The sequence below is a fragment of the Quercus suber genome, unplaced genomic scaffold, assembly GCF_002906115.3.
Source record: "Quercus suber isolate HL8 unplaced genomic scaffold, Cork oak 2.0 scaffold_259, whole genome shotgun sequence".
NCBI lineage: Eukaryota > Viridiplantae > Streptophyta > Magnoliopsida > Fagales > Fagaceae > Quercus > Quercus suber.
The window spans coordinates 297,471-324,285 of NW_027069715.1; the positions used below are offsets into that span (position 1 = coordinate 297,471).

The following is a 26,815-nucleotide window of genomic DNA, read 5'->3' on the forward strand; positions in this document are numbered from 1 at the left end:
GCACTTTGTTTATGGGGAGGTGTCGATTCAGCTACAAAGCCCTTGACGCCTATAAGGTTAAACATATAGATATAAGGTTTTATATGCAATTTTGTATCTTAGTTTATTGATGATTTCTCTGTTTGGATTGAAAAGGTTCTTGTTTCGTTAAACAAGTTCTTTTAATTTCTCTTTCCAGTGTTTAACGAAGTTTCTAGTATTTCCATAAATAAAGAAAAAAAGGGGTCTTTAAGTAAAATTGTTAAGTGTAATATGGAAGGAATATAAGGGCTAAGTGATAAATCAACAAATAAGTTCTCATTCAGTTATCCCTCCCCCCTCTCTTTCTCTTGTTCTTGAACCACCTCGCTCTCTCTCCATCAAGAATAGAACACCATACCAATGATGGTCAAATTTGGTTTCAATGGGTTGTAAAGGTAAGAAAATAGAACTTTATTTCTTTGGTAGTAGACCTAGTGGTATTGTTTTTACTATGGCTGAATGGGAAATTTTGGTGAGTTTAAGATTCGGTTAACTGAATTTTTATCTAGGCTTTGGTTATGTTGAAAGTAACAATTTTGAGATTTAGGATTTTGATTTTGTACAGGTATGAAGGGCTCAATTTTTTAGAGTATTTTGACGATTTTTCTATTTTGATGTTTGTTGTTGGAATGGTTTTATCATGCCTTAATTTGGGGGGTTTTCCTAATTTGTTGTTATATGCGATTGCCAAAAATTCTAGTGCCTGAATTGAAGGCTTTGGGGTTGGAGTTTGACATGTCTAGTATTTGCATATTGAATTTCATGTTCAAATAAGCCCATTTCACCATACTTTGTGAATTTACAGGAAAACTATTTAATATTGTCAACAGAAAAATTTGTATGAATGTGATAGTTAAAAATCTATCATAAAAGCTATAGACTGAATTGGGAAGCCTGAGATTATTAAAAAAGAAAAATCAAAACCTAGAAGATCTGAAGATGTTCGTGCATTTAAAAATTGGTTAAAATTAAATAAAGTACAAAACCCAAGAAGGAAGTGCTTGACAACAAGCAAGCATTATATGTTACTAGTTGACAACAAAGCAAATATTAGTGGTTGACAATAAAGCTACCAGCAGCAAAGATGAAGACTTCAGAAGCAACGAAGAAGAAGACTGATACTTCAGAGTTTAGAGGCCAAAAATGCAGAAACGACATCGGCAAAATGAAAAATGCAGAGAGAGAAAGAGAGCAAGTGAGACAAAGAATAAGAACAGAAAGATGGCGGTGTAATCATCTGATAGCATGTCACGTGGTTGAAGCTTCAGCCTTCACCAATGGCTGTAAACCTGTAAGTATCCAAAAAAAAAAAAAAAAAAAAAAACTTCTAACAGTCTAACCTGTGAAAACCGTTTACAGCTTTCAAACCTGGAAGGTTCAACTGCGGTCGAAACGGTTCACTGACTTTCTCACATAGGCCGGTTCTTAGAGTTTAAAGAATCGTGTTGATGAATGATTTCCGGTTAACCTGGTCAAACCGTACGGTTTGGTCCAAATTTTAAAACCATGTTTAAATGTGGCATCATTAAATAATAATAAATAAATAAAAAGCAGCGTAGATGAAAAAAGTAAAAAAGTAAAATGAAATTAAAAAAAATAAAGAAGGTTGGAAATTGGAATGACCTTCACGTATGTGGTTGTGGTTGAAGCACATAAAACGAAAAAGCTGAATGACAAAAAGAAACTTAAGAGAGGTAAATTGAAAAAGAAACATATAAGAAATAATATGAAATAAGGGGCACTGGGTGAACGAAGAGAGAAGAAAAAGTGGAGGAGTAGATCCTCGAAATTGGTTGAAGAAAAAGAAGAAGAAAGGGCATCTGGTTTGGAAAACATGGCAGAAACGCTCTAATGATAGAGGCGGTGACATGAGTACAGCAAGCAGGTAAGTCGCCGTAGTTACAGATCTGAAACTTTGAGTTTTTTTTCTGTTTCGGTCTGGTACTAATATTTCGGCCGAAATCCGATATAAATTTCGGTATGGCCGAAATGACCGATTGAACCGGCCTACGGTTTGTCCGGTTTTTTCGGTTGAACCCCGGTTCATCCGGTTCTCTCAGAACTCATAAATACCCGATTTTCTATGCTTAAAAAACCGAATTTTAGTCCGGTTTCCGGTTTTTCCGGTCGGACCGCCCGGTCCGGTCCGGATTTCAAAACCATGCATTTAAAAAAGAAAACAACCGACCATCATCTAAATATCTATTATATATTTTATTAATGAACTTATACTTTAGTTAGAGATTAGGATATTAAAAGACATGGGCTTATGATCTTAAATTTTTTTTAACAAATATTATCAAAAAAAAAAAAAAATGTTAACAAAATTCATTGGCTTTCTTTAATGAACATATAAATAAATAACCACATATATTTAATCTAATATCTTCGAACTTGAGCTCTTACACCTTGTAAGCAAGACTGAAGCCATGACCAGCGAACCAAGTGCTCATCTTAGGAGCTAAGATGCAATATTATTATATTTATATTAAATTTACATGATTTATAGTTTCTAAACTTCTATGTTATCTTTTTCAACATATTAAATATTACTAAATTAACTTTTTATTTAAGAATAATATCTCTGCAATTTATGAATTTATTTTAAAAGTCGTTTTTAGTTAATTGAAATGATTTCTCTTAAAGGATTATTATAAAAATTTCTTTTTATGCTTATTTATGTTGTACCATTTTTTATTAACCTTATAATGTACTATTTTATGTATTTTGTTTCAATTTTTAAGATATTTTTAGTAAATTTTGTTAATATTTACAAATTTAATATATTTATTTTTATTTAAATAATTATTAAATTAATTATGACATCATCACGGTTCAACTTCGGTTCGACCTTAAAAACCTTGAACCTCTCTCTTTTACGGTTCAATGAACGGTCCGGGTTTCAAAACCTTGGAGATTATTAGAATGAAAGCTAAGACATGTAGCTTTATTTTGAATCAAGTTTCAATGCATGTGGTTTAATATTAAGATCATAATGATTTTTATATTATGATCTTAAATCTGTCAGGACAGATTTGAGTTTACTAAATTACATGAGTTTTAATAAATTCTGTAGAAGTTATTTTGAGCTGAAATATTCAGAATTCGTTTTACACATGTAAGATTACATCCTTGTAAAATTTCAAGTTAGTTTGATAACTCTAAGTGGGTCAAATTCAGTTTATAAGAGGGCTGATCTGCAGAAAATCAGCTAAACGGTAACCTTAAAATATTGGAACTTTATAGAATTTATCCTTGAATTAGGTTTATTGGATTGAGTTGTATTTTGGTATGACCATTTCTTGGCATGTATCTACTTAGTTGAATTTTATTGTGCCTTGATCTTGTCATTTAATACACAAAGGAAAGGCATAACCCTTACTACCCCTGTTTATGATAGTTTTTTATTTCATGGATGATGTATTGATGTGTGACATTGCTTTGTTAAATGCTTGTTCTTTGAAGCAGTGCATTAAAAGGTCTGGTGTATGTAATTTGTATTTGGGAACCTCCTTAATTGAGGTGGGTTAGGAATCCTTTGAACCTTGTGAGTGCTTAAGGTTGGAAGTTTTATGTTCGATTTCTCTTGGATCAATGAACTAAGAATATTAATCCTGGGTTTAGGTGTTGCGAGTACCCAGGTTTGAGCTCTTTCAAGTTAGGTTCTCATCTCTGCTACCATGAGGTAAGGGAATTTTATTTTATATTTTTTTAAATAATTGGAATGTCATGACACTATTTGAAAAGCTTATATTTTATTAAAATGTTTTAACAAGAACATTATGTGCATAGTTATCTTTTATGCAATTAAACTAGTGGAGATGTGACGTTATATTTAAACTTTATAAAAAATGATGGTTCAAGAAGCAAGATTTGTTTTTATGGTTTTATAGTCAAGTCGTATTATGTCCACAACTTTTTTACATTTTCATAACAAATCATAGGCGATTAGTGTTATTAGTTCAAATCTAAACCTAACACTAAGATTACTTTTTTGCCCAAACAGTAACAACCTGACACTTAAGATTTTTTGTAAAAATATTGTAAAAATGTTGTGGATAGCATTTCTCCAAGTCATATGGTATGTTTTGAATTTCTTCAGTAGAGGTATCGCTACTGGCTTTCCATGAAATGTGGCTTAGGCTAAATTGTGAGACGAATAAATTAGCTTGTCCTTGTTTCATCCTAACCAAATTGGGTGGATGTCGATCATCCTCACTATCAATAAAAGAATTATAACAAGGCCTTGTAAAAAACCATGAGGGGTCAGGGTGCACGAGGTGTTACGTAATCCCCTAAAAGGATGAGGGGCCAGGGTCAACTATGATTGATGATATGAGCATGCATGTACCTAGGAACATAGTTTTGAAACTCGGACCGAACTGGCCGGTTAGACCGCAGTAACCGGAAACCATCTATCATTCCAGTTTTTTAAACTACCAAAATCGAAAATTTTAAATTTTCAGTGAACCTTTCGAACCGCGGCCAAACCGCCCGGTTTTCAAAACCGGACACAGGTCTGACAGTTCCCAAAAAATCACAAAACAAACGTTGCTCAAAATAATCTCCAACATCAGATCTTCTCAGAGAAAGAAAAAAAGGAAAACAAGTAAAAAAAAAAAAGAATAGAAGACTATGGAAGAAAGGCTACAAATCTACTTCTAGCTTCTGCATATGCATCTACATCTGCATCTGCATCTGCTTCTGCTTCTTTATTTGTTGAAAAATTGTGGAAGGAGACTGTTGTTTGTTTGAAAACTGTGGAAGAAATAACAGAGGTAGAGAGAGGCAGAGGCTTTTGGGAAAGCTAAAAGAATAGAAGACAAAAGTCCATAGGGTTTCAAGTCTGATCATGTGGTGTGGCTTGAGGAAAAGTGTAACTTTGATCATGATGCTTGGGGAAATGTGTGAGTGGGGTTGGGTTTCTCATGAGATCTCATGGGTCATAAGTTTTTTTTCTTCTCTTTTTATCCAGCACAACAGCCAACTTATTAAGGTTTAAGTTTATTATTTTTTAGTTATATTTTTTAAAACTTTTTTTGTTATATTTATTTATTATTTTTTAGATATAATGTTTTAAAATCTTTTAAATAACAAGAAAAAATCTAACAAATATCATATTTATTGTAAATTAAGATATATTTGAATCTCTATAAATATTAATTTAGTCAATATTACAAAATTTTAAGCATTTATTTTAATTATTTTGTATTAAATATTATTAATTTAATAAAATTTAATTAAGAGAAAATAGTATTTACAAATGACCCAACTTTTTCCTATAAATTTTTATGTAATTTTTCAATTTTTACTAATTTAATATATTTATTTATATTTTAAATAGTTATTAAATTAATTATAATATTATCACAGTTCGACCCTAGTTCGACCTCAGTTTGATTTCAAAAACTTTGAACCTTTTCCTTTTACGATTCAGTGAACGGTCCGGGTCTGAAAACCTTGCCTAGGAATGCCCTACATGGCGGGGATTGTTGGATGCCTGACAAAAGAGGGCTAGATGCATCACACTTTACAAGCTGACCAGAAAAATTGACCAAAGTAATATCATGAGTAATTTTGTTTCATGATATGATAAAGTAAATTATTAATATTTAATTACCAATAATTATGTTTTAAAGAGATGAGGAAACAAGTTATATAATGTTAAATCATAGAAGTATGATTAAGATGTCATGTTCATGAAGTTGAGAAATTTTTAAGAACAAAGTTTTCTCATTAGTTGTTAAAAAGTTTCTCATAAGACACTTTAAAGTTGTTCTAAGGAAATATGTTTTCTTGATGAAATGAGATGTATTTTTCTGAGGAAAGCGTTTTCTTTATACGTTTTCTTTATGTGCTGAGGTATATTTTTAAAGAAAGTATGCAAGTTATTTTCCAAAGCTATGTAAGGATTTGTTTATAAAGGTCATTAAAAATTATTTGTGCATGTTTCTAGAATTTTATCTTGAAGAACATCCACGTATTAGGAAATGTCTTGGTTTACATGCATTTGTGCATTCTTTCTAAAATCTCATACCACCTAACCCCCCTACTGGACTTTTCAGCTCACCCCCTTTTTAAAACCTTCCTGTGAGCAGATTTTATGCAATGGGAGAGAAACACGAGCCTTAGTTGAGTTTTGTAGGAACTGAGCTTTATTTTGTTAGTTATCACATGTTACTCTAGTATTTTTAAGCTTATTTCCGTAAAAAGTTTGTATTTTTAAATCAATAGTAGGAATTTAGAAGTTTTGACATAATCAAAAATTTTATTATGTGACCTTGAGATATATCTATAAGGAAAAGGTTTTTTGCAATTTGGGTTGCGGGAATTTTTATGCAAGCCACTACAAGTATGTAGTGGTTTTTTTTTTTTTTTTTTTTAATTTTTTTTTATATAAGATAGATTTTTTTTTTTTTTTTTTTTTTAATTTTTTTTTATATAAGATAGAATTTCTACTCTAGCATAATTTAAGTATATGTGTGTATAAAACTCCCTCCTACAGATTTGAACTTCGGCCCTTGCCCCCCACACTCTACAAGTACTTATACTTGTGGAGTGACCACTGCACCAAGGGTGTGCGGTGGTCAAGTATGTGGTGGTTAAAAAAACCATTCACGTATATTTATAATAACATGACATTATATGTTCTGTTTATCAAGTAGCAAAAAGAACTAATTTGTTCACTGGTTTAGTTTGGTTTGTGTTAATATAAAGTTTAGACTTGTTATCAACATGTCGGTCATCGTTGCAAGTCTGGGATTCGAAATTGGGTCGTGACACTAATAAGATTTGGTATAATTCTTGTACTTCGTACTTGTATTCTATCACAGTGAATTCTATTGCCAAAAGGGTTTTTCTGTCAAGATATTCCCTTCGTAACCATATTATTTGTCTCACTCTTTTGCTTCTATTTCTATCTTGCAATATAGTTGTGCACTTTATTCACTGAATTGTAACTTAATTGGCAATGTAATCAAGTTGGCGTAACATTGAGTAACACCAATCAATTGAGAAATTTAGGATATACACGTCATGGTTGCTTAAAGATTGTGTTATCATTTCTTGGCCATGCATGGAAGATTACAAAGCAAAACCTGCCAAATCTTTTGTTAGGTTTTTCCTTTTGTTGGCATATTTTGTGTCAAAAAATTCTTGTAATTATCATTCAAATACTTTGTATTTTGGTTTTAGTAGGTTGATTTGTAATTTGGTTGAAGTTCAAGTACTGAAAATTGAAGTTTCTGCAAGGAGAACTTCGATTGAGTGAGATTGGATCTTGGTCTGGCGAGTTTGAAACATATCTGGCATTTTAAATTCAGTTGAAGACATTTTTGCCTAACTTTTGGTCGATCGAAACGGTCAGAACAGCAGAGAAATCAGGTACGAACTTCTCTATTGTTTCAACAATTATAAGTCTCATTTCCTATGAAATTAAACCATAATTAACATCTAAAAGTTGACCAAAACCTAGCAAATTGTGAGAGCCAAACACTTAGCCTTTCTCTCTACTTCTCCCTCTCACCATAGTACCAAAAAGTATACCCACCAAAACTGAACAGCCAAGCATTACACTTACCATTACATCCCAAAACTACAAAGCATCATCCCACAGTAGAATAAACACCACAAAACCATCAAACCCATTATCACATAAAAGTTTTGTGATCAAATCCATCTGCAAATCGAAATCCAATAACACCACCCAAAAAAAAAAAATAATAATAATAATAATAATAATTAGGCATGACAGGTGCTGGGGTTTACAAAAGTCCTATAATTCCACAAAAGCAATATTACATTCACACAAAAATCGACAAATTTGTAATTATTTTTATCTAAACACATTATTAATATCATTTATTTATTTATTTATTAATACAACATCAACCTTTGTCAAAAAAAAATTCTATGCACTCTCTTAATTTTATATGCATTCACCCAAGTCTCTCACAACTTTTTCTTTTATTTTTTTTTACTTTTCTTCATTTTTTATATTTAATAGTTGAGATTTAAAGTTGCTCATCCTTACCTGATGTCAATCCCAACCGCACAAGCCAATTAATAATTATTACAACTTTTGAGGATGATCCTGTTGGGATCTGAGTGCACCAAAGACAGCGAGTTCAGTGATAGAATATTAATCATATCAAGACTCAGGAGTCAGAAAAGTTTCGTACTGACTTTTGTCCTTACGCCTTTTAAAGCAAATTCATGTCGGCTTGACCTTAATGTTTGAATGCGACTTCCAGAACTGATCCGTTGCACGCGCTAGCTAAGTACGCGTGGTCCGCATGGAAAAGAGAATACATTTTTATAATACATTTCATAGAGAACACGTGATGATGGGTACCCCACGCACATTCTTTATTTCTTCTAATAACGACCAAAATGGCTTTAAAACATTGGACAAACTAGAGAATAATTGATACTACACATTGGTTGATATGAATTTATCAACACAAGATTATTTAAGCTGATTCAAAATTTTGTTCAAACAGAAAAATGGTAAAGTTACAAATTTAACAATTTACTTTTATAATCATTTCAAATACAATTTCATCAATAGAAAAAAAATTTTACCCTTTCATTTAAATTAAAAAGTGAATTCCAATTCCCTCCCTTTTAATACTCTATCCAAAAGAACCATATGAGATTTCACACATTAATTATTCATAATTATTCATCGTTCAGCAATTTTTTATAAATATTTTTTAAGTGGGAAATGGGAGATTTTTTAAAAAAGAAAGTATCTGTTCCCCCCCCCCCCAAAAAAATAATAAATAAAGGTATTTATTGAAAAAACTTAGAAATGCAAATTGACCTAAAAACTCTAAATATTACTTTCGTATTATGTTCTAATAAATATTACTATTTCTTCAATAAATAAATAAAGTGTAAAAGGGGGCAATAGAATTCATCATAGCAAACTTTTCCAAACTTTATGCCATCCTTCAGCAATTTTTTATAAATATTTTTTAAGTGGGAAATGGGAGATTTTTTTTAAAAAGAAAGTATCTGTTTTCCCCCCAAAAAATAATAAATAAAGGTATTTATTGAAAAAAATTAGAAATGCAAATTGACCTAAAAACTCTACATATTACTTTCGTATTATGTTCTAATAAATATTATTATTTCTTCAATAAATAAATAAAGTGTAAAAGGGGGCAATAGAATTCATCATAGCAAACTTTTCCAAACTTTATGCCATGCAAAATTCTAAAATACATAGGAGAGTGAAAATTATAATCCATAGTACAAACAATTATAGAAAATGTGGAGAGAAGGTTTGTATGATGGAAGAAGCTAGAAATGTCCAAAAGAGGGACGATCACTTTGACAAGAAAACATTTCATCTTCTATTCCTATTTATTTTATGTCGTCGTTTATGATGCATACTCATGTAACCAAGAAGCTAGAGAAACTTCAAAAGCACTTTCTATGAGGAATTGGGGACACCAAAAAATCACACTTGGTGGATTAGATAGTGGTTTGCTCTCCACTGAAAAATGGTGAATTGGAGATCTAAAGTTGGAAAAGGATTTCCCATGGACAAAGCATATAGGGTGCGAGGACCCGACAAATAGTTACATTTTTTGCATTGACAACAATGAAAAAAAATATTGACAATTGATAATTTCCATAAGAGAGATTCATTGATAGTTGATAAGTGTTGAATGTACAAGAGGATCAAAAAATTAAATGAAGTAGAATGACCAAATATGATAGTAAAAGTAGAAGTTTAGCTTTTCATTGAATCTAATGACTCAACATAGGAGAAATTATATAAAATGCCAACATTACCATAGTACTAACAAGTATTGTTTACCAAAGAAAAAAAAAAAACCAAGTATTACAATATAATAAAATTTCTATTCCACACTTTCATTTCAATTGAAAAGTAAGAAAAATTTTCGCTTAGAAATAATTGGACTTCTTTTGTGAAAATTCACTGATTGTTTTTTTTATATATATATATATATATTTTTTTTTATTGAATACTAAAAATTTATTTCAGAGAAGAGGAACATATAGTCCATCTCCATCCAAAACTCCCAATGCAGAGAGAGGAATGGAAGAGATGGGAGGTGTTCCTCTAACATTATGATCACATGCCCAGAAAGTAGAAACAATTGGAAGATCACTTACAAGTTTAGAGATACACTTCGTTTGTACTGACGTCTCTACTATAGGGGCAGCAACTGAAAAATTGGGAGTGTAAAACTACAATGAACAGCCATACGGGAAAATAAATTTTGGGTAAAATGAGTACATAATATGCAAATTTAGTATGTAAAAGTATCTTTAAAAAAATTAAAGTGAAAGCTACAGTGAATCATTACCAACAAAGAAGAAAGTGATCTCTCAATAATCTTGAACAAAACACCAACCAACCCTACAGCAACAATGAAAATAATCAATAACAATAAGCAAAAACCAAAAAAAAAAAAGTGTCGTCCTCTTAGAAACATTTTCTAAGAAATGACATTTGTGAACCATTTGTTTCAAGGCAAGCATTTTCCGTTGACAAAAGCCCTGTGCAAAAGATATATATTTATATATAAAACAATGTTATTACCAGGATTACTGAAATAATTGGGTCAAGGAGAAACCAGTCCTACCTGGTCCAGTATGCTTCATCCTGATGTTCTTGTCAGCAAGCTTCTAGCCATAGATTGATTCTCCACCTCTTCCATTACCAAGTGCAAAATTACTTCCCTGGATCATGCAGTAGGGAATAATCCAGTGGAATGTGCCACATTGTAATGGAGTGGTTTTCCAGTCTTTCCAATAACTTTCTCCCCTGAAATAAAAGATCATTTGTTGTGATGCGGCCACAGTCAAGATATTATTCAATCCAGAATAGTCAGCACTTTCCTTATAAATGTGCCAAATTCTTCTCATGCTTCAAGGAAACAATTGCTATTCAGACTTTGTGCACATCGTGGCTCCTTTATGAATCTTCTGTCTTTTCATCCCTACCTTGTGTTTGACTAATTTGGAAGCACTACGTGTATGGATTGCTTCATCTTTCTTGCTAGTGTTAGGCAGCTCCATCTTTCTCTGGTCATGACTTGTCATAATTTTTTTTGTGATTCCTATTGCTCTTCTTTTGTCTTTCCTTCTACTAACTCTTCAGTGATTTTGCATTATTAGAGCGCTTAGCACTTTAAACTGCTCTTAAACCACCAACAATACCATATGACAAGTGATGCTCATTTGAGCTAGGGATAAGGGCATTGATTTTCTTCTCTCTCTTTCTTTTCCTTTGTTCTACTGAACCATTCTCCACAGTTATAGAACCCATTGCTTTGTGTTTCCTCTTCTCTGGCCTAAAAACAATAAAGCAAAATAATCAAGTCCAACAGTAATGAGATGGAGATCTAAAGAAAGGAGAGAGCAAGATCTAAAGAAAGAAGATATCAGCATATAAAATGTGATCAGTCGTACATGGATCCAGAAGCCTTTGTAAATGAATCTGCAAGCGTCATTCCTGTATCACCAGCACCAGATTCTTTGGACTTCTTTTCCAATGGCGGTTCTGCAATAAGATATACAAAGACAGCATAATCTTCCATCATATATTTAATATGATTCTTCATCAAACACACTTCAAATGAACTCTCCCCAAAAGAAAAACCACTGCAGGAGGTACATCAATTTCCCCATGTTTAAACTAATAATGCTCATTCATTAAGGGGGAAAAGAAAGTCATTATGTGACTTCAACTAGAGGACTTCATCTAATAAATGGGTGAGGACACACTATGAGACCAAATTGATAGTAGAGAACAGAGGAAAAGGGTAAAATAAGAGAAGAATGCAAGGATAACAATCAACTAATGCTATAACCACCTATAGCTGGTCTATGTCAAATTTTAATAACAAAATCAGAATATCTTAACAACCCCCCACCCCCCCAACCAAAAAAAAGGTTTTCAGCATTGGGGATGAATTCTGGTTTATGACACTTCTTACAAACACACAAGGAATTCCAGGCAACACAAGCGCAAGACCATACAAATGCTCAAAGCCAGACACTGAGCTTCAAACACTAGTTTGGGTTCATTTCATGCACAAGGTCTCTGGCATGATTTAACCTCCTCCAGACTTCTAATCCCACTTAACTATCCCCCACCTCCATCTTCGTCATCCACCTAGTCGAGGTAACAGGACGCATTTCTGCCATGCTAATTGTGCGTGACACACAGCAAATCTTCGGAAGGCTATCTTAAGACATGCTGCAACATTACATTGCTAATGTTCTTCTCAAGATTATAAAATATTTGGAAAGCAGAATAAGCATGTGGGTTATTAATGCCATGTGTCATTAATTTACCATTTAAAACAACGCCTCCATGGCAAGGAACCTATGATCTAGCTATATATGCATCACCAACAATTTTCAGAAGAGATTACACAGTTCAAAAATATTTTATTCTGGTCAATAAATTTCAAACATGGGGGCCTAGACAGAGCTCAAAGGAGTTCTCAACCAATTAATTGATCAAGTCCCTCCCTAAAATTAAAATAAATTATATTTAACAAAGAGCATAAACAGGAAATGAAAGAATCACCTCCAAAATGGCCTTCAGAAAACCCTTATATTTCTCTGGAGTAACTGACTCGACTATTGCAGAACCTCACTTCCATATCAAAATTTCCATTATTACAATGACCTGTAAATAAAGATGTACGTGCATGTGTTGAAAATTTCCAATACGAACACCAATACATTTTCATTATTATGTATATAAGGCAAATAATTGCTTAATGTCAAATTTGCATGCGCCTTTGATCTAAACTGATATCTGGGGACAATGACCATGGTTGAACTTCATACACGACATCAGACAAAAGACTGTGCAGGTCTTTGTCTTGTAAGCATGACACTAGTACTTTCAAAAAGCCCAAAACAGCCTTTAAATATGCAATCAACTAGCATCAAAAGCAAAATCGTACCAACACTTTGAATCAGGAGCAATTAAGAGAACACTCACTTTTATCACTTCCACCACTTTGGCATGCAGCAAAGATAAAAATAAGGGGACAAGATCAAGCATTGACAGACAGATATGTACATCCTGATAAACCAATACTGACAAAGCAGACACTGTTCCACTTTTTAACTGAGGAGATGAGCCAGAAAGATAGCCCATTATCTAATTATTGTAAAATCATTAGATATTAATGATGAAAGCAGCTGTGGAACTGGTGATACATCAAAGGATCAAGTAATTAAAGGTACCATTAGTATCAAATCAGATGTTGAAGTAAAATCATTTAAATACTTACCATGCTAAATCAGTTTGTGATAAGGCGCATCAGAAATAGTTGATGAGCCTTTCAAGCTGGCACTTATCTTAAGGAGTATATCATAAGAAGCTTTCCTGAATTCTTCATTGCCCTACATATAAAAAACACATTACTAATGTGGCAATCTCTCTTATCATGGAATTAGTACTTTTTTTGATAGGTAGATAGAGGGGGAGGAGGAGGTGGGGCTCAAACCACAAAAATGAGGCACCACAAAGGATGCCATTATCACTAGGTTATCACTTGAACCCCAATTTATATATATATATATATATAAGTAATAAAAATGTTATTCTAACGTTAAAAAAGAGAGTCACCCAAGTCCAACTAGGGATCAATACAATCAGAACACAAATGATAAGCATCCATCAAATCAAAAATCGAAGAGATAGAATGGCTTTCTATAATAGACATCCAATCTAATAGCGTTTTATAAATAAAAAAGTTTAGATTGATTACTGTCCTTTCAAAATCCTCAAAACACCGGTTGTTTCATTCTAGTTTAACATCAAATATAAATTATAAAAAGGGTGTGGTTGCAATTTAACTTAAGTAATAATGACACAAGACGCTTCAGATGACTCAAGTACTAAGCTTACTTCAAAACATTGACAATGGAAATGCAATGTAATACATCAAGAAGAAAGACAGAGTTGGACCACAGCCCCCACCACAACATACACAAAAAAGAAAATCATGAAAGCATAAAAAGGGAGGAGGAAATATTGGCATACATAAACTACCAAATCATATAATCTAGTTTCCCATGTTGCAAGACAGTAAAACTCTTAAGGACCTCTCCATATTTTCAGATAATTTGCTTACCATGTATCCTCATTATTCAGGGAAAATATTATTTGAGTGCCTTGACTTCCTGACTGGAGATCATAATTGACTTCAAATGAATATTCAATTTAGCTGAAGAAGACTTCACATGGATAGATAAATCTACTTCAAATGCTACTTTAGTGGCAGCTAGGCTTCCACTATCAGTATCAAGCCCTTTTGTGGGCCAAATCACAATTCACCAATAGGAGGGAAATGGCAGTGAACAGCCATCATCTGATTAAGAGTTTTAAGCTCCATGGTTTTTGGCAAAAAAAAAAAAATTAAAGGATAGAACTGAGTGACGTGTATGGGATAAAGATCTCATTATTCACATTTACACAAGATCAGGCCTAAAATTCAGGCAGAGCTTCAAAGATGTACTCTTAAGAAACTAATAGGTTTGAGAGAGAATGAACAGACCAAACAAAAGTTGTATAGGACAGTTACAACATCATACTTCTACAAATAATAGCTCTTACCTCCTTTGATGTGAGTATAATTCTTATTGAGTATAAGAAAGGCCTTTGTATTCTCCTCCTCCAAGCTCATCTGCACAAGCATACAAAGGTTTAACAAAATTCAGCTAAAGAAATTTAACAGCCATTTTTAATACTGTACAGAGAAGGCTGCCACTTCACATATAGGGTTAAAGGCATAAATGTTTGTAGAGAACCAACTAACTACAATTAACATGCCAAATGAGCTGAAAGCAAGTACTTATGAACATACCAAAAAAGCATAGGTCCATGAGATGTGTTAGCAATATCTACAATGTAAAATGCCAAAAGCAACTGATTTCATCTAAATATGTATTAACTATAAAGTATAAACCAAACTTCTCCCCCAAAAGAATACCTATTCAAATGTGATAAGAAACAACTAATTGTGCTGAATAACCTCTGGCTGTAATTCAAGTAAGTAGATAATCTTCATTATGAAAAGAAGTGAAACAATGGAACCATGAGAATGTAGTACGGCCTCATTCCGCATAAAATGTTTATGGAAGATCCTTTGAAACGAGAATACAAGCACAGGTGCCAAGCTCTGAATTGCAAGTTGAATAGCATGAAAAATGAAAAAAATCTCACATACCACGGATGCAAAACAATGTGTTCAGCTGCCAATACTGATGAAGTGAAATATGCATGCACTACTTGTAACTAACATTGACTAATTGACCTTGATACATGAATTAACCCAAATCTGAGTTTCCCATTTGAGTTACAAGTTCCCAACATGTGCATTTAACTATCAAGAAGCTGCTGTAGGATGACAGAAGTAAGAGGAGATGGCAGGATAAATAATCATTGAAAGCCTTAAAGTACCAAAATGTCGAGGTCAGAACCTCCCAATTTTGCCGAATTTTGAGTTCCTCTGTTTCTCATTTCCGCAACAATGCGGGTTCCAGTTTAAGCTTTTTTCAGTTTCCTTTCCTACTGTGGCTTTTGAAGTATGTCAAATGTTCAAATGACAAAAATGATTCATCGATCAGAAACAGCAGGATATTCACTTCAATCTGGATCCAGTGAAGTGGTTACCTCCTGATGCAAGCTGTTTTAAGATAATGTTGCTGGTTTAAGCTTCAAAGGTGGGACTGGAGGTGTGGGAGTGGTGATTCGTGATAGAGCAGCTGAGGTGTTTGCTGCATTGTCTGAGAGAGTTTGTGATTCATCGCTTATTAAAAGAACGTGTATTACTCCTCTCTCACATATAGTGCAATGGAGTCATGTCACGGAGTTTAGTGGAATGTGAAGACACTGGGATGATAATGCACTTACAAATGTAGCACACTATTTTGATGAAGGGGGACAATTGCTAAATGATATTAGGCAAAACATGTTAAGCTTAGAATGTGTTTCTTTCCAATTTGTGCAGTAACTACACAACTCGAGAGAGCTAGCAAAGTTTTCTCAGCAAAAGGAAGAGCCTCAGGTGTGGCTTGAGGATTGTCCTTTCTTCTTGCTCCCAATTGTACACAAAGATATTTCTAAATAATAATTATAGCTATAGCCTTCATTCAAGACAAATGAAAGGGTGTTTTGGATTAATTCAAGGAAACCCAGCCTCCTTAACACTTTAATTTGTAGTAAAAGTTTAATATCTTTATCAGATTTTTACAAATTAAAGAATAGGAGCTAACACATACAATCAAACCCTCGTTGAAACCTTAGTTACACATTCAATAAGGATCTAACTTAACAATACTAAAGGCAGCCATAAATTAAACAAGCATATACATTTACGTTATATGTTTTCTTATATCTTAATCTACCCCCCCCCCCCCCCAAAAAAAAAAAAACCTACTAAATATTATAAATTTTAGATTTTGATGCACAATCAAAAAAATAGCATAGCAACCAACAAGAAATGCATAAAATAAAATTTAATGGGCAATGCAAATGGTTTGATAAAAAAGAATAGTAAATATAAAACTACTTTTTGTCTTTTCTAAATTTTCTAGGCAACCAAACAGAAAGATAAGATGAAAGATTAAATTACCTTAAACGTTTCTTAACGTTATTCTGCAATCGAAGAAAAGGAACACAGAAAAGAAGAGAGAGCTCTTTAGGGAATTCCAAATTCCAATTAGGGATGAAATAAAAAAGATGGATAGGCGCAAGACTAGGGGCCCCTACCCAAAAAAATTTCAGGGTCCTCCGTTACATAAACAAAAGCTCCCAAATTTGTACAAAAAAGTGTCCTAAAATTGTAGTGTGGTAATTGGATTTTTTAAAAAGAGAAATATATATATATATATATAGAGAGAGAGAGAGAGGTTGTGTTTGATATTCACTTAAAAAGTCAGTTTTTTTTTTTAATTTATTTTGTTATTATTCATAGATTCTATTGCACTTTTTATACTATTTATGAGTTTTATTATACTATTTTAGCTACCTTTTAATTTTATCTACAGTACTTTTAACGAAAATTTTTCAGTTTTAGTTAAATAAGCTATTCCTAAAAAGACTCATAGAATGATTTTGTTTTGCATTCTTTCTTCCACCTCTAAGAAGACTCAAAATATGAAAATATTGAGAAATCCAACTTAACTGAAATTCTAATATTTTAAAAAAAATTGTTATCAATAGGGGTGTTTATGGTGCGGTGTAGTACGGTTTTGTACTATTTTTAGTACCGTACTTTACGGTGCAGTTTAGCTAAAACCATAACTGCACCGCACCTTATTTTTGCGGTCACATGTGCGGTGTGGTGTGGTGCGGTTTAGAGTTTAGCCAAAACCATAACTGCACCACACCTCATTTTTGCGGTCACATGTGCGATATTATGTATAAGATGCGGTTTGAAGTCAGTATATTTTTCAAATTTTGGGTTTTTTCTACTTAGCCCAAAACTAATTTTTCCCTTTTTTTGGGCCAAGTTTTAAATTATTGAGCTAATTTTTCTTTATTTTGGGTTGGCTTTTCTAGTCAACACTTGCTAGGATAATTAAACTTTTTTTTTTTGAAAACTAGGGTTATTAAACTATTAATAATATATTAAATATTAAAAATAAATAAATATATTAATATATAGAGAGGGTGCAGTGCGGTGCGGTTTGTGCGGTTTTCTTAGCTTTTCTAGTCAACACTTGCTAGGGTTATTAAATTTTTTTTTTTTTTGAAAACTATGGTTATTAAACTATTAATAATATATTTAATATTAAAAATAAATAAATATATTAATATATAGAAAAGGTGCAGTGCAGTGCGGTTTGTGCAGTTTTCTTATTATAAAATTACAAACCGCATTGCACTATACGGTGTGGTGCACTATTACTTGCGGTGTGGTGCGGTTATGCCATTTTACGAATAGTTTTGGTGCGGTTTTTGCAGTTTATGCGGTTTGGTGAACACCCCTAGTTATCAATGTGTCAAGTAAGAACAATTATATCACAAGAATCTTCTAAAAAAAATTATATCACAAAAAGATTAAGTGGATTAATTAATTATTATTAATTGTAAAATATTTGCAATTGAATCTATAAGTTCTTAAACAAACAAAAATATATAAAAGATAAATTTTCTATTACCATGGGCAAATAAAAAGGGTTTAAGGATGTAATGTATCTACCTATTTAGATTAGATTAGACGTAATATAAAAATGTTCAAAACTATGTAATGTTCAACTTATGAAATTAATGGCATTTCATCATCTTGCGAGTTCCTAAGAATGCTTTATAGCTTGAAGTACTAATGCAACGATCCATACTTAAATATTTCACATGCCCAATTACTCTAGTTACAATACTTTATGTCCCCTTTTCTCCACTAAGAATGTACACGAGATACATATTTTTTGTTACGTTCATGAGAAATATTTTAAAGAAAATTTTGATAGATATGGTAGAAATTTCTCCTATCAAGAAGAGGCCAATATATGGCTTGTGTAAGTTATTTTACTTTGCATTAAGTAGCATATGTTAGCCAGTTCTTTTGTAGTGGAACAGTTAGTTATTCCCTATAACTATTAAATTATTTAGTTGTATTTTTAGTACAATGAATGGTTACTCCTTAGAAATAGCTATTTATTTAAAATGAAAAATAGTTGTTACTTAATCCTTATTAAAATGGTCCTAATATATTTTTTTTTTGATTGATTCCTTAACTTAGGTAATAACTAAAAAATATAAATTCCTAAAATGCCCAAGCAAAACAACTCTCTCTCTCTTTCTAACATTTTTGTTCTTCGTTCTTCATTTATCCCCTATGTTAGGTTTTCTTGTTTATTTTCCTTTATTCCTTTTGTTTTAACACAACCGCAAAAAATGAAGTTTTAGATCTTTATTTCAAGATAACAAAATGATCTAAAATAATGCCTGATGGTGTGTTTTTCTTTTTTCTTTTTTTTTTTCAATTTTAGTTTTATATTTTTAAAAGGGGTAATTATACTAAACCTCTATGTGGTTTGACTTGAAATTACTTTGTCTATCCGTGGTTTGAAAAGTGTCACTTTACTCACCTAAAGTATGTTCTGTTTGTTTTCCGTAACCTAACTCAATTAAAAATATTAGGAAATATGTATTTTTTTTCTCCTATTTAATGTCTCTCTCCTCCCAAAACAGAAAAGACAAAAAGACAAGATAAAAGATTAAAAAGTGATTGTTTTGTAAAATCAAACAAAAACCTACGGTAAATCTTGGGACTTAGCAATAGAATCAGATCTTTATACCTATAAAATAAATAAATAAATCCAAATTTCAAAGGCAAATAAAAAACCCACAAAAAATTCAAGCACCACAGTGATTCCACGCTTCATTCCAGCTTTCGAATTCCGATAACAATAGGCTTGAATCAAATGCAAAACTCAAACCAAGAAATTCAATCATTCGTGACCCAATCCAAGACTTCCACTATCATTGACTCATTGATATTTAATATATACAAACAAACCATAAAATGATGGCAAATGACCTCAAATTTTGTTCCTAGCAACATGGAAACTGGATGTAAGAAGACATGATCTTCAATGGTTGATCCGTTGAATGGGTTCATAGGTGTCACTCACTTCATTTCTAAGAAAATGATATGCTTATCATGGAACTGGGTTTGAGCAAAGTAATGGAGCCACCACTAACAACACCAATGATCCACCACACCCACGATGACACCGCAATCAAGCCACGGCCACCTTAACAACCCAAAATCTCAAATCGACCACCACCAAAACCCAAATCGTAACCTACACGTCATGCTCCTCAAAACCCAGACCCAAATCAGTCATGCTTCTCCTCCACAAATAAAAACTCAAACCCATATAGCCACCCTCGGCTCCTCCATTGTCGCAACCGTGACCCAAGGCTACCGCCTATCTAAACCAGAGTGTGGGAGATGAGAGAGAGACATAGACTGAACAGAGAGAGAAAGTGTGCGAGTGAGAAAGAAATAAAATCAAATAAGAAGTAATGGAAAGAGTAGTAAGTGATTTTTGCCTTTAATGATATTTTATTCTTAGCGTTACACAGACATTTGGGGTTCTTGAGCAATATTAAGTTTGTTCTTAAATTCTACAAAATCTTGCTTTTAGATCCTCTTTTCTTTTATTATTATTATTATTTTTTTAATATTTTGGGAGAAGAGAGATACAAAAAAGAAGAAGTAAAAATATATGCTTATTCCTGTTTTTAATACAAGTGGGTTACAGAAAATAAACGAAACTTACCACAGATGGATAAAGTGACATTTTTCAATCTATGGGTAGGTAAAGTGATTTCAAGACAAACCACAAGTATATTTATTGTAATTAGTCCTTTTTAAAAATAAGTAATTGTATACTGTGTACATCTTTAATTCACCAAAAAAAAAAAAAAAAATTTAATTCATTTATTTTAATCTTTTTTATAAGCATTTATTTTAACTTATCTTCAAACAAATTTAATTGAAGTAACAATATATTAATTTTGAACAGCATAATAATCATATAATTTGTTAAATTTAGTTATAATAAAATGCTTAGAAAACCTCACAAAAAGAAAGGATATTTTTGGAAATGTGACTAAAATATAATATTTTAGAATTCTATTCTAGTATACTCACTAAACTTTATGAATAGGATCATTACTTCATTAGTGCTTCTTGCATTTTTGTAATACTTATTTCTATTACATTATAATAATAATAACAACATACTAAACATGCCCTTAATGAACAAATGAACAAACATATGATGATGTTAGGCATCTGCACCATCTGTATTGTAGTATGGGTTGTATGAAAGCATTTGCCAGGTCAGACAATTAGTGGTTGTTATTAGATTAGTTGGATTGATTAGCTAATAATCTGGGTGGTTAGTTAGTGTACGAGATTAGTATAAAGGTGGGAAAGACATTGTTACTGTTCATGATGAATAATACTTTGGTTAATCTCTCTCTCTGTGGGAAAGACATTGTTACTGTTCATGATGAATAATACTTGGTTAATCTCTCTCTCTCTCTCTCTCTCTCTCTCTCTCTCTCTCTCTCTCTCTCTCTCTCTCTCTCTCTCTCTCTCTCTCTCTCTCTCTCTCTCTCTCTCTCTCTCTCTCTCTCTCTCTCTCTGGAGACCCAGGTCCCCTTGAAGTGACCTTCCCTAAATTTTAATTCCATCACAATCCCTAACAAATGATGGACAAGATATTAGGGTAATTTAAGCTATAGTTACCATTATAAAACAACGTTGTTTCAACCTTGTAAATTTTGTAATTTCTCAATGTCCCAAACAAAAGCATTTGGACACAACTTGAACATAAAAATAAATAAATAAATGCTTCTTTTTCTTTTTTTTTTTCCCCCTGCAAGACTCCAAAAATCAACTAAAAAGTCAGTTAAATGTTGATGGAAAAGCAAAGGAAAAAAAATCTAGGACCAAAATTTTTTTACCACAATTTTGAGTGGCAGAAAAAAAAATTAGTGGGTTTATATAAAACTTATAAACAATTACTCACAGTTATGACATCAAAGTTGTGGTTACTTTTTATCAAGTGCTAATACTCTAATAGTTGACCCATGTGTAGATGATGGTAATCAAAGCACAAGTTAACACATGTGCAAGTTGTAGTAGGAGTTGTAGAGTGTGTGATCCTAAAAGAATTGGCTACCAAAGACACTACACACTTAATCACAAGTTAATATTTAAACGTAAGAGTGTCAAAACATATTAAGGTTGTGTATTTTATTTAGAGGTGGCAAATGGGCGGGTTGGGTCATAAATGGATTGGGTGTAGGGCTGTCCACGGGTCAGTCCGGGTCGGGTTTGTGCCCAACCTGCAACCGACCCGATCAGACCGGGTGGACGGAATCTCAACCCGCCGCCAACTGAGAGGATGATCGGATCGGGCAGGTTGAAACTTCAACAGGATCCGGGCGGGTCGGTCGGGGTCAAAAATCTGGAAAAGTGTGAGAATCAGGAGTAGATCCGCCGATAATCTAGCATGAAAACGGAGAAAAATGGCCAAAATCCTTGATGTCTCACCAGATCTAGCCTAATCTAGGCCATTTTCGGCAAGATTTGGGCTAGATCTGGCGAAATCTCATCAAGATCTTGACGAAAATAGTATAGATCTCGCTGGATCTACGAAATATTGCCAGAAATTTTCTGGGTTGGTTGGATCGGGTTGAACGGATTTTGGAGGAAGGAAAACTGACACCCGACTCAGAAAACTCAGATTTTGGAGGAATGTACCCGTCGCCGACCATTGGAGAAGTTGGTTCGGTCAGCGACGGGTCGGGTTCGTTCGGCGGCGGCGGGTGGGTCGGGTTGACTGGGTCTCTAGACAGCCCTAGTTTGGTGTTTAATTACCCATTTATCTATTTATAACTCGTTTATATATAAATTAATTATCCATTACTAACCCAACCTATTTAATTAGTAACCCACCCATTTAACCCAATATGACCCAAATACTTCTAAAACTACTTGAATACCCTCTTGACCTCCAAAATACACTTAAATACCTAAAATGACACAAATACCCCTACACTTCCAAAATTATCAATATACCCTTGGACATCCAAAATTATCCCCAAAATCTCTAAATAAGCAAAATATCGCCGAAATCTCTAAAATGAGCAAAATACCCACGAAACCTCAAAATAACTAAAATACCCTCAATATCTCTAAAATTACCAAATATGCTCAAAAACTACTAAAATGACCTAAATATCCCCCGATATCTCTAAAATTACCAAATATGCTCAAAAACTACTAAAATGACCTAAATACTCTTGAAACCCAAAAAATGACCAAAATACCTCTGAAACCTGAAAATGACCAAAATACCCCAAAACCCACAAAATGACCAAAATACCCTTGAAAGCTAAAAAAATTACCAAAATACCCTAAAACCTAAAAATTACCAAAATACTTCTGAACCCTAGAATTCTACTAGTAGTTTAAGGCTTCAAAGGTATTGCTGGAATTTTGTTATTCAATATCACTTTCGAAACCAAGTCCAAAAAGACATGCATATAAAGGCAACCGCCTAACACCCTATCAAAACACATGAAAGAGTGTAAACAGTACTCTTCCAAAGATTCTCAATGGCTTTGTGAGGATTTATCAATTTAGAAACTTTTTCTACATTCTAAGTGCTTATCTAGTCTCTCTTGGACTCACATTTGAGGCTCTCCATTATAACTTCAACATTTCATTCGTGGGTGCAATATAAACGATCTAAAAGAGAGTGGGATAAGAACTTATTCTAATGGTGCTTTTGGGGATAGAGAAAGATGGTCACTCTCTGCAAGTAGATTTAGGATATCTTGTACCCGGCATATATGCCGGGTACAGGATATACCCTCTCCTGCAAGTAGTTTAAGACTTAAAAGGTATTGCTGGAATTTTATTATTCAATATCACTTTCGAAACCAAGTCCAAAAAGACATACATATAAAGGCAACCGCCTAACACCCTATCAAAACACATGAAAGAGTGTAAACAGTACTCTTCCAAAGATTCTCAATGGCTTTGTGAGGATTTATCAATTTAGAAACTTTTTCTACATTCTAAGTGCTTGTCTAGTCTCTCTTGGACTCACTTTTGAGGCTCTCCATTATAACTTCAACATTTCATTCGTGGGTGCAATATAAACGATCTAAAAGAGAGTGGGATAAGCACTTATTCTAATGGTGCTTTTGGGGATAGAGAAAGAGGGTCACTCTCTAATCTCTTAGAAAAAATAAAGTATATATTCAAACATTACAGCCATTCGTAAGATACCTTTAGACTGATCTCAGGTTGGTCTGATTTTCTCTTTCAAAACCAATATCTTAACCGAAGTTCGTGCACCAGTAACACACCATTCTACAGTTTCATTTTAATATTTTTAGTTTTTTTTTTTTTTTTGGGTCTATAATTTGGTTAATTTTCTTGGTTGATGTTATGAATCTCTGTCATGAACTTTCATAATTAATTGTACACTTGGACTGACCCAGCAAGTTAATCCATAGGGAATAGAACAATAAGAAAAGATACTTCAAAAAAAGAAAAAAAAAAAAAAAAAAAGAAAAAAGAGAGAGAGAGAGAGAGAGAGAGCTTGCGTGATAGGGTTACACTGGAAATAACATTAAAAAAAAAAAAAAAAAAAAAAAAAAAAGAAAAAAGAGAGAGAGAGAGAGAGAGAGAGCTTGCGTGATAGGGTTACACTGGAAATAACATTCGAGCAACCTCTAATTATGCAACCTTGTTTTCGTGATGTTCAATTTTTCTTTTAGAAAATGCAGAATCTACTACAAATATTACTTTTGTGTTGGAATGAGGATTTTGCTTCAAACATTATAAATAAACGTTCAAGTCGAGGGTTTTATGGTTGATTACGAACCAGCTTCAGTGCGGTTAATGTATGTATTTATAATTCCAATTAACTGCTACTTGCTTCTCACAATAAAAGTTTATAAACAAGACCCATATTAACATATTAATTTTTAATAGATGATTGAGAAGCTGCGCATGTGGTCTTTAAAATCCTAAACTTGATTCATGCTTTGTATTATTAATTTCTTTATATCTTGCTATTTAAATCTAATTTAGATTTCTAGTCCATGCTTTGGCAGTTCAATTAGGTTAAATTGGTTCCATTTCCAATATCTTTCTGGTGTATTTTCAATCATTGTAATTCGCGTTTCCTGGGGTTGAGATCGAGATTTATGAAAAAATTAGGAGCCGACAACATACATTATTGACACATCTCCCTTGGAGTTAAGAGTTCTCTTTTCTCTTTTTATCTTGTAGTAAATTACCTTGAATGATACATGGTATGTAATTTGAATCTATCTCATATATATATATATATGTGTGTATGTATGTATGTATATATCATCATTGATCTAAACTTTGGTAAGTCACTAACAACAACGTGCCCTTACAATCTAAGAGTATAATAAAAAATTACACTGCTTAATCCCTTGAAAAAAAATATTAAGTGGCGATTATAGTCATCATTTTTTTTTTTTTGAAATAAGTGTTGAATGTCGTTACTATTTCTCCTAATATATTTTCAATAATCATTTGTGATGGAAAAAAAAGAGCTCACAAATAATTTTTACTGAAAACACTATCTGAGCAATACTTAAATGTGAGGGCGTAAAGGCCCTGGTCTTTTTTTTTTTTCATTTTGTGAATCAGATAAAGGCCCTGGCTGAATCAAACATAACCAATGGGTGGATATATAAATCTCACAAACAACCGAAAATTATTTTATCAAACACTGGTCTCCCACATATATTCTACATTTGCTAATAATGGATCTCGTGTGAAATTGGCATCTAAGATCACATAACAAGGCTGTTATTTGTGCACTGCTTTCACACCAAATCTTAAGGTCATAAAGAAAGTTGATACATATTATTAAGGCATATGTAGCTATAAACATAACCTAAAATCTTGCACAATAATTTCCACTTTCACATACCATATGCATTTCCAAACCACTTCAATCAATTAGTGCGTTGCTTTTAAAAGTCCCCAAAGGGGAATCGAGTCAATCGACAGTACACCCTTCGTTTTACTCTAGACTCTAGAGTCTTCTAACCCAAATCCCCATTGAAGCCACCGAGGACCAAACACGATATCATGTTCATGTGTGTGAATGGAGGAGAAAAGCACGGAATAAATGAAGGAATTCAACGACAAAGGATGATTGATAATGTCCCATCGTCGTACTTTATCAAAAGGACACAACTTAGAAGAAATGCTAACACAACACGTGTCTTTAAGGATACGTGTCGAGCTCTCGCATAGTGTTACAAACAACTAGTGGGGAAAGAGAATCTGCATTGTTCCATCCCTTTCTGTCCTTGTTGATCTTAACAGCTGTTTGAACTTTTCGGCTCATGCTTTTCAACCATATTTAATTGGGGAAACTTTGTTCCACTTGCACATCAGTGATATTTGGGACGAGTTCCAAATAAGTGTAACCTCAAATGAAGGACCCTCCAAAGTTTATGACCACATGGACCACACACTTTCTGTTGTTTATTGATAAGTACGGGATGGGATAGGTGCGTGCGTGTTTTGTTGAAAAGAAGGCGCGTAGTGGTACGATTAATAAAGATGCTTACGTAGTTGAGAGGATAACATTGAGCTGAAAACGGAAAATATTTGGTGAAAAGAATATGATTGAATGAAATTCTTCCAAGTACATTTAAGGTAGGGGGAACTTTTGAAGACTCAGCTGTCGGCATGTCATAAATGTAGTTGGGCCCAATTCTGTCTGTACAGATAATGATCTAGCAAAGAGCTATCTCCTGCCCCTTTCTTTCTATGGTCAACTCTCTCACTATAAGAATAACCATCCAAGCACCCCCACTTTCTACACACAAAAATTTTCTGAAACCATCTCTTGCTCTGCTCTAAAGATGCTATCATCTCGGAATATGCTTTTCGTAGTGCTTTTTCTGATAAGCATGCCTGCACTACACACTACAAAACGCGGGGCCTTTGGGCCGCGTTTTCTTGGGCCGCGTTTTAAAAAACGCGGCCATAGATGTGCTACAGCCCCGTTTTCATAAAACGGGGCTTAAAGACCGGACCTGAAGCCCCGGTTTATAAACGAGGCCATAGCCTATCCTCCAGCCTCGGTCCTTTTGGGATTGGGCCGCATTTTCAATGCAACCAGCTATGGCCCCGTTTTAAAACCGCGGCCCAAAATCTGATGTAAAGCCGCGTGTTTAAACCGC

General features: G+C 33.3%; 2 long non-coding RNA genes across 5 annotated transcripts; one reads left to right on the top strand and one right to left on the bottom strand.

Annotated features, from left to right (window-relative positions):
* Positions 1-332: 332 nt before the first annotated feature.
* On the top strand, positions 333-7,575 carry LOC136070783 (uncharacterized). Its single transcript, XR_010632027.1, has 3 exons — positions 333-416; positions 3,646-3,706; positions 7,219-7,575. It is a non-coding gene; the product is annotated as an uncharacterized LOC136070783 (long non-coding RNA).
* Positions 7,576-9,177: 1,602 nt separating this feature from the next.
* Positions 9,178-16,881, bottom strand: LOC112008655 (uncharacterized). 4 transcript variants are annotated; one of them, XR_010632025.1, is made up of 9 exons: positions 16,665-16,880; positions 14,645-14,714; positions 13,317-13,428; positions 12,599-12,700; positions 11,473-11,563; positions 11,005-11,354; positions 10,644-10,825; positions 10,365-10,417; positions 9,178-10,245 (listed from the first exon to the last, which is right to left on the bottom strand). It is a non-coding gene; the product is annotated as an uncharacterized LOC112008655 (long non-coding RNA). The 4 variants fall into 4 exon arrangements; XR_010632024.1 differs by having other exon boundaries at positions 9,178-10,223; positions 10,644-11,354; XR_010632023.1 differs by having other exon boundaries at positions 10,644-11,354.
* Between the last annotated feature and the right edge of the window lie 9,934 nt (positions 16,882-26,815).